The 7108-nt window shown below is 37.1% G+C and overlaps 1 non-coding gene across 1 annotated transcript; it reads right to left on the bottom strand.

Annotated features, from left to right (window-relative positions):
• Positions 1-2178: 2178 nt before the first annotated feature.
• Positions 2179-2309, bottom strand: LOC123835038 (small nucleolar RNA SNORA63). The gene has a single exon (XR_006788598.1). It is a non-coding gene; the product is annotated as a small nucleolar RNA SNORA63 (small nucleolar RNA).
• Between the last annotated feature and the right edge of the window lie 4799 nt (positions 2310-7108).

Raw genomic sequence — 7108 nt, forward strand, 5'->3', positions numbered from 1 at the left:
AAAATGAGGTGGAAAACAATATGCTATTTCAGAAAGATCAAGGAAAATGATGACTGAGGAAAGGCCACTGAATTTGAGAAAGGACTCTGATTAGAGTCATTAGAAGAAAAATATTCCAATTTTTGGAGATTAGTGGGAATAGAAATCAAACTGTAGAGAATCATTCATTCCAAAACCTGTGCCAGTGAAAGAAGAGAGAAAAGGAGGGAGGTCTTTAGAAGTGAGCAGAGCCAGATAAAGCGCAGTTCTCCAACATGGAGGAGGCATGCATGTCTTTAAAGGAAAAGAGTCTGCAAAGAGGGGCTGGAAATAATGAGTGAAGGTAATTTGGGAAGAAGTTTCCTGAGAGGGAGGGAATATTTGGGCTGTGGAGCACAGATTTCACAGTTCAAATGATAGTAAAGAGACCTTCTCTTTCTCTTAGAGATCAAGGAAAGATAAGAGAATGAATGTAGACAACCACAAATGTTGAGGGATGAAAACAATGGGTGAATTGGTGCAACTCTGGATATCCTCAAGTTGGATTTGGGGTCATTTATGCTCCTGTAGTAGAGTCCTGAAATGTGGGCTCAAAAGTAAAAGGGGCTTTGAATGTTAATTTTATGAAGTAGGGGAAAACAGATTAATAAAATTTTTACCAAGCATCACATATTAGGAGAAAATGGCTAGTGTTATTTGACTTCATTTTACTCTTATGCAAATCTAAGTGGACTTTGTTTGTATCCAGCAGCATCACATAGAGTGGGAGAGAGAGCCCTGGTTTCACATGGGAAGTGAATCTATGAATCTGAGGTGGCTGGTGGCCATGTTAAAATAACTGACCCAAGAGTGAGGGCTACGTGTTGCTAGAAATTGCTTCATAAAGTTGGTGAAGTCAGATGAATTGATGTTGAGTCAACTGAGTGGAGCTCTGAGAAAGCCATAGAAGGGATGAGATGTAAAGAGGTTTGGTGGAATGGGGAAATAGGAAAGGTGAGAAGGCTGTGGTCAAAGATGGCGCTAATTTAGTAACTGAGGGATGGAGCAGTGGAAAGAAATGTGCCCATGTTTGTGGGGTGCACATGTGCAAAGAGATGCAGAAGGGCTGATTTGAGCAGAAGGTGGATGTGAAAGTGGGATGTTAGGGATTTGAAGGATCTTGGAGTTGAATGTGGAAATGGACATGAGTGCTGATATCAGGGATCTAGACGCCTCAGAGAATGTTAGCCCTCATGAGGGCAAAACCCTCTCTCTAGAGGTCCACAGGACTAGGAGTAGTGTAGCTGAATGATAATGAACAAGGGCTTTCCCACCTCCATAATTTCCGAGTCATATGACCTGGTGAATGTTACAAAGCCCTTCTAAAAGCCAGTTCCCTCATCTGCAAAATACTACTACTGATATCCTGTTAATGTTGTGAGGATTGAGTGAAATAATTTAAGTATCTGGAAGAAATGCCACCCATTATGATGGTGATGATGATAGTGGTGGTGAAAGTCTTTTGATGAGTTCAAGATTTTGACACCACTGAAGACTCTTGGTAGAGGGTCCAAGTCATTTAGGAGTTCCTAGCGTATGGGGCTGATTGTCTCATTTCTCAGCCATTTATGAAAAACATTGCCTTAGCACAGGTATAGGTGGTTATTGTTATAAATGAGGTAGAGAAAGAGTTGTCCATTGTTCTGAGATAATCTTGGTTTGAACACAATTAGACTTAACCTGGCTTAAGATTTCTAGTTTCTGCCCTCATTATGTCTTCAAAATGTGGCTTGTATGACTTCCTCTATGAGTTTATCTCCAAACTATTATCTTTGTTCTGGCCTTAATATATGAAAAATTTTGAATGTACCCATCTTTTCTTTTTAGTTTTTTAAGAAATAAATACTGCAATAATTAATGATACTAATAGTGATCCTGAGTGTTCTAGAAGTTGTTACATTCACACTACTCTCTACTTATTTATTTAATTAATTAATTTATTTTTTAAGATTTTATTTATTTATTTGACAGAGAGAGACACAGCGAGAGAGGGAACACAAGCAGGGGGAGTGGGAGAGGGAGAAGTAGACTCCCCACTGAGCAGGGAGCCCGATGCGGGGCTCGATCCCAGGAGCCTGGGATCATGACCTGAGCCGCAGGCAGACGCTTAATGACTGAGCCACCCAGGCGCCCCTCAAGTCAGTGTTTCACTTGGTAAACATGTCTGAGACCATGCATCCCTGGCTGCTAAGCACCATGGCGGACAGGGCTAGAAAGGTAACAGCTTTATTTTGAGCAGGGGGCAAAGACAAGGCAGCACTTTATAGCTACATTGTAACTAGATCCTGCATCTACTCTCTACTTCAGAAAAGCAAGGAGGTATATAAGATATTATAGGCATTTTTATTTCATTAAAATAGTTGAAATAAATGATTTGATACTAAAATTACTAGGATTCAATAATTTTGAAAATTTCTTAATAATTATAGAGAAAAAAGTCATACTCATATACAAGGCTCTTATTTCTAGTGCTCTATAAATTTGTTAGTTTCCATAAGATCATCCATATTTTGTGAAAATTACCTGGAGCAGCAACCCAAGTAAGAAATACAAATTCTATGCCATTCACATGTAAATATATATTTAAGCACCTTATTTTCAATGATCATTTATTCCTGGCAGTAATAGATAATGAAGATCACACCTCAAAAAACATGAGTATTTTCGGGAGTTAAGTGTAAAGGTGATAAATAGAATTACTTTAAGTTTTTCTCACTCACAGACATGATTCTGGTTCCTATGTCCATATAATTTATCATTAGACATGGAGCATGTATGCATATGTTGAGGGAGCTTCATCATAGATGAAGTTTGGCACTAGGTGTGAGGCTATAAGAAAAAAGAAAATACTTGAATCATCTGAGTGTTGGCAAGGCTGGATAGGAAATAAAGATAAGAAAGATGGAAAAGCCACTTAGCATTAAAATCAGGCTGATTTATTAGATGTGGGGAAACAACAGACTGGACTCTCTCGCCTTCTCTTTCTCACTCCCCCAACATATAGATAAATTATTTGTATAACAGCTAAGATCCACTAATTTCCACAGCAATGAATAAAAATGTAAACATTAATTGTGTATGCCTATATGTTCACTCTGATCCACAGAGCTCCTTAACAGTTTCCTTAGTTAATGTCTTCTTTTGATTGGAGACATCATCACAGAAAAACATCTGAGGAATCTTGCATCCCAGTGTGAGATGGGACACTTTAAAACATATAAAACATAAATATAATTTGTGAATTTAGTACCTGGCTCTATATTTTCAAGAGCATTATTGATAAATGAGGACTTACATGTGTCCAGGACTCTAAAAATCCATGATTCAAACACAAAGGAAAGTTACTAGAACAAAGCATATTTGAAAAAATGACAACTTATTTATTCTATAAATTTAAAATACTTTTAGATTCAAATAAAAGGAAAGTTTAGGAGGTACTATTAAAACAAGAGAATCATAGATATATGGAAATACAACCACTTAAACATCTTTTTCATTTAAAGACAATGAAAGTTTGCTATCTCCCTCCAAACATGCACGGAAGAACTGAAACTGAAGGAAAAGTTATTAAAGAAATGGAAACATAACTTATTCCCTGATGTTTCTATTCTGTCAGCCCATTTGGGGTGTGTGTTGATTCTCTCTGGAACCTATACAAATGGAAATGTATGTATGTACCAATGTGCTTTTGGGTGATTTGAAGTCCTTCACTTTTTGAATTCCCATTACCGCACCACCCAAACATCCGTACTTACCTTTATCATGTCTGCTGCCTGTATTTGACTAGCCCCTAACCACTAACCATTTTCAACTGAAGTGCATCTGCTTGGTACTAAGCAGCTAGCTGAGAAGATTCTTCCCTCCCAATCAACACAACCATAGCATGAAATGAAGACACGGAATGAGGTAGAAGGAGGGTGGAAGAGAAGGGGAGGGGGCACTATTTCTATTAAAAAAAATCCTCTGACTTCTTATGTGTTCTGGAAGGACTATTAATATTTCTTCCTAACTCCTCCTGCACTGCTAGGCTTCCCTTTCTCTCCCATCCTCACACATCCCCATGCCGGCAAAGTCTTGAATCAGCAGATTCTGAGCTCGGAGCAGTAAAGAGCTATTGAGGGACAGACTCTGATAGCATTACGGCCAAACATGGAACCATTTTCTGTGGCGAATCGCTGAGTTCTACCTGGTTATCTCTTGCCTTGCACATCACTTCCAAATGACATGCTCTCAGTCTGGGCAAAAATGAGAGTTTTTTAAAGAACTGGGATTTCAATAATATGTGACGAAAGGATGAGATTACTTTCTGAGGTAGGGGAAGGCAGGGAGGAAGGAGGGAGGGAGAGGAAGAGGGAGAGAGAGAGAGGTGGGGAGGAGGGAGAAAGAGGTAGAATTGTGTATCCCTTAGAGCACTTGATTACATGATTTCTCTAGTTCTTGCAATTGGTCTTACTCTAACTTTGTAAAGTCAGAAAGAGAAAGTCATTTTAATTCCCTTTGTCTTCTTCCTTTCTCCTGCTTCGCTTACTGGTGGCAACTGAATGTTGTAGATCCTCCAAATATTCTTGAGTTATTTATAGGATTTACTGTAATTTGACTGCTACACACTTATGTAAGGTGAAGACTAATATTATTAATTCTCCAAAATACAGAGAGTGAAATAGGCAACGGAATCCTTCAGGGAAATAGATGCATTTGCATAACGCAACTGGGAAATTTGGAAACCAGAAGTTTTTGAGGTAGAATTAGTAGCTGGCTCTGCTGTCTGCCTACAAGAAGTTACAGTTCCCAGTACTCTCCCACTGTCCTGAATGACTGTGCCTCATTCCAAGGGTTCCTAGAAGAATAATGGAGACACATTTGAGTGCTTCTTATCTGTAATTAATTGGCGTTGTGATGATGTGAATTTATCTCAGAAAACATGAAGAGATGATGAATAAAAGAAACACATTTTTGTGCACCCTTGTGAGGTTAGATTTTAAAAAACCTAACATAAAAAAGGCAGTCTTTGACCATTAAATGTGTGTAGTTGCTTCCACGTATTTCCTGCAAAAGATGATACATTTTCATTTGAATTTGACAGTGACATTTCTTTCTCTCAGGAGCATAGTCTTATGGACTGAGATGGAAACTGTAGGGTCTAAACTGAGATGCTCCCAAACATTCTTCACAGATGCAGTAAGGAAAGTAGGAACAAGTAGCAAAAAAGTGTTCCTGAGGCTTCTACTGAAACTTTGATGGACATATATCCCAGGAGATATGTACAACAATAGTAAAAGGATCCAACATAAGGATGAATTAGAAATAGGAGCAGAACCCTATCAAAAAGCATCAAAGAACAAAGCTCAAAATGGACCTTACTCTTTAGTCCCTAACAAATTTTGAGCAACATGCATCACTTAGGGTTGCTAGTGCAATGTCCACATATGACAAAGAGAAGGAAAAATCTATTTTTCTAAGTATATGTATATTAACTGAAAAATATTTCAAAGTACAGTAATATATAAAATTTATACTTTGATAAATCCCTTACCTCCACCCTTAATATAACATCTTTTTCTTAGGAAAAAACACCATTAAGATTTCCATGTATATCCTTTCAAATAATTTTCTAGAAATTTATTATACAGAGTCATTTAGAATATTTTTTCTTTGCTTTTTCACATATGTGGATCATACTTACCATGTTATTACACAGCTTGCTTTTTTCACTGAACTGTCTTGAAGAGCTTTTCATGTCAGGAAAGAATGAGATACACAGTATGCTTTTCAAAGGCTGCAAGTATTTCTTAATATGGATGTACATAATTTATTTAAGACTTCCCTTAAAGATGCCCATTTAGGTCATATTAACTTTTACTCATAAAAACAAGTGTTGCAATAGTCTTTTCATAAATATTTGTGCTAACATATCATTTTTCACCTTTTAATTTTGAAATAATTTCAAACATATAGAAAAAGTATAAGAATAGTACAAAGAGCTCCTACAGTTCTATCAAACCTGAACATTTAGCCAAAGTCTCTCTTTCCATATATATTATGCACACATACTATTATTATGCTATTATTTTTCTGAACCATTTGAAAACAAGTTTCAATCATCACACCCTTTCCTTCCTAAATTCTCCAGTGTGCCTTTTTAAGGACATGTATATTCTCTCAGATAGCTGTACAACTGCCAAATTAAGGAAATTTAACATTGACACAATACTATTATCTAAAGCATACTACTATAATCTAACTTACAGTTTTTACTAGTTCTAATAAGGTCCTTTATACCACTTTTGATTTCTGGTGTGGGATCCAATTTAGGATCATGCATTACAATTAGGTGTCATCTTTTTTTTTTTTTTTTTTACTTTTTTCAGCTTTATTGAGGTATAATTGACATATAGTAAACTGCACATACTTAAGGTGTACAATTTGATGAGTTTTGACATATGTGCATAAACCTAGGAAACCATCACCACACTTAAGATAATGACCATGTTCATCACTCCAAAGTTTCTTTGTACTGTTTTGTAATCTCTTTTCACTCACTTTCCTTCCTGCAACTCCAACCACAGGCAAAAAGTGCTCTGCTTCCTGTTACTGTAGATTACTTTGCATTATCTAGAATTTTACATAAGTATAAAAAGATGCTACCTACTTTTTTTTGCCGGAGGCGGGGGAGGCAGTTGCAGTCTGGCTTTTTCAGACTATTTTGAGATTATTTTTGTTGTTGCATGTATCAATAGTTCATTCCTTTTTAATGCTGAGTAGTATTCCATTGTATGGATATACCACAATTTGTCCATTCACCTTTTCAAGGACATTGGATATTTTCCAGTTTGGGGACATTACAAGTGAAGCTGCAGTGAATGTTCATGTATAAGTCTTTGTGTGGACATGTGCTTTCATTTCTCTTAAGTAAATTACCTAGAGGTAAAATGATGGGTCATATAGTCAATACATGTTTAACTTTCTAAGGCCCTGCCAAACTCTTGTCCAAAATGTTTGTATCGGGGCGCCTGGGTGGCTCAGTTGGTTATGTATCCGATTCTTGGTTTTGGCTCAGGTCATGATCTCGCACTTATGGGAGCGAGCCCCG

Source organism: Mirounga angustirostris, unplaced genomic scaffold (assembly GCF_029215605.1).
Source record: "Mirounga angustirostris isolate CCGP_5_RB_7025 unplaced genomic scaffold, mMirAng1.0.hap1 SCAF_1, whole genome shotgun sequence".
In the NCBI taxonomy this organism is placed as follows: Eukaryota; Metazoa; Chordata; class Mammalia; order Carnivora; family Phocidae; genus Mirounga; species Mirounga angustirostris.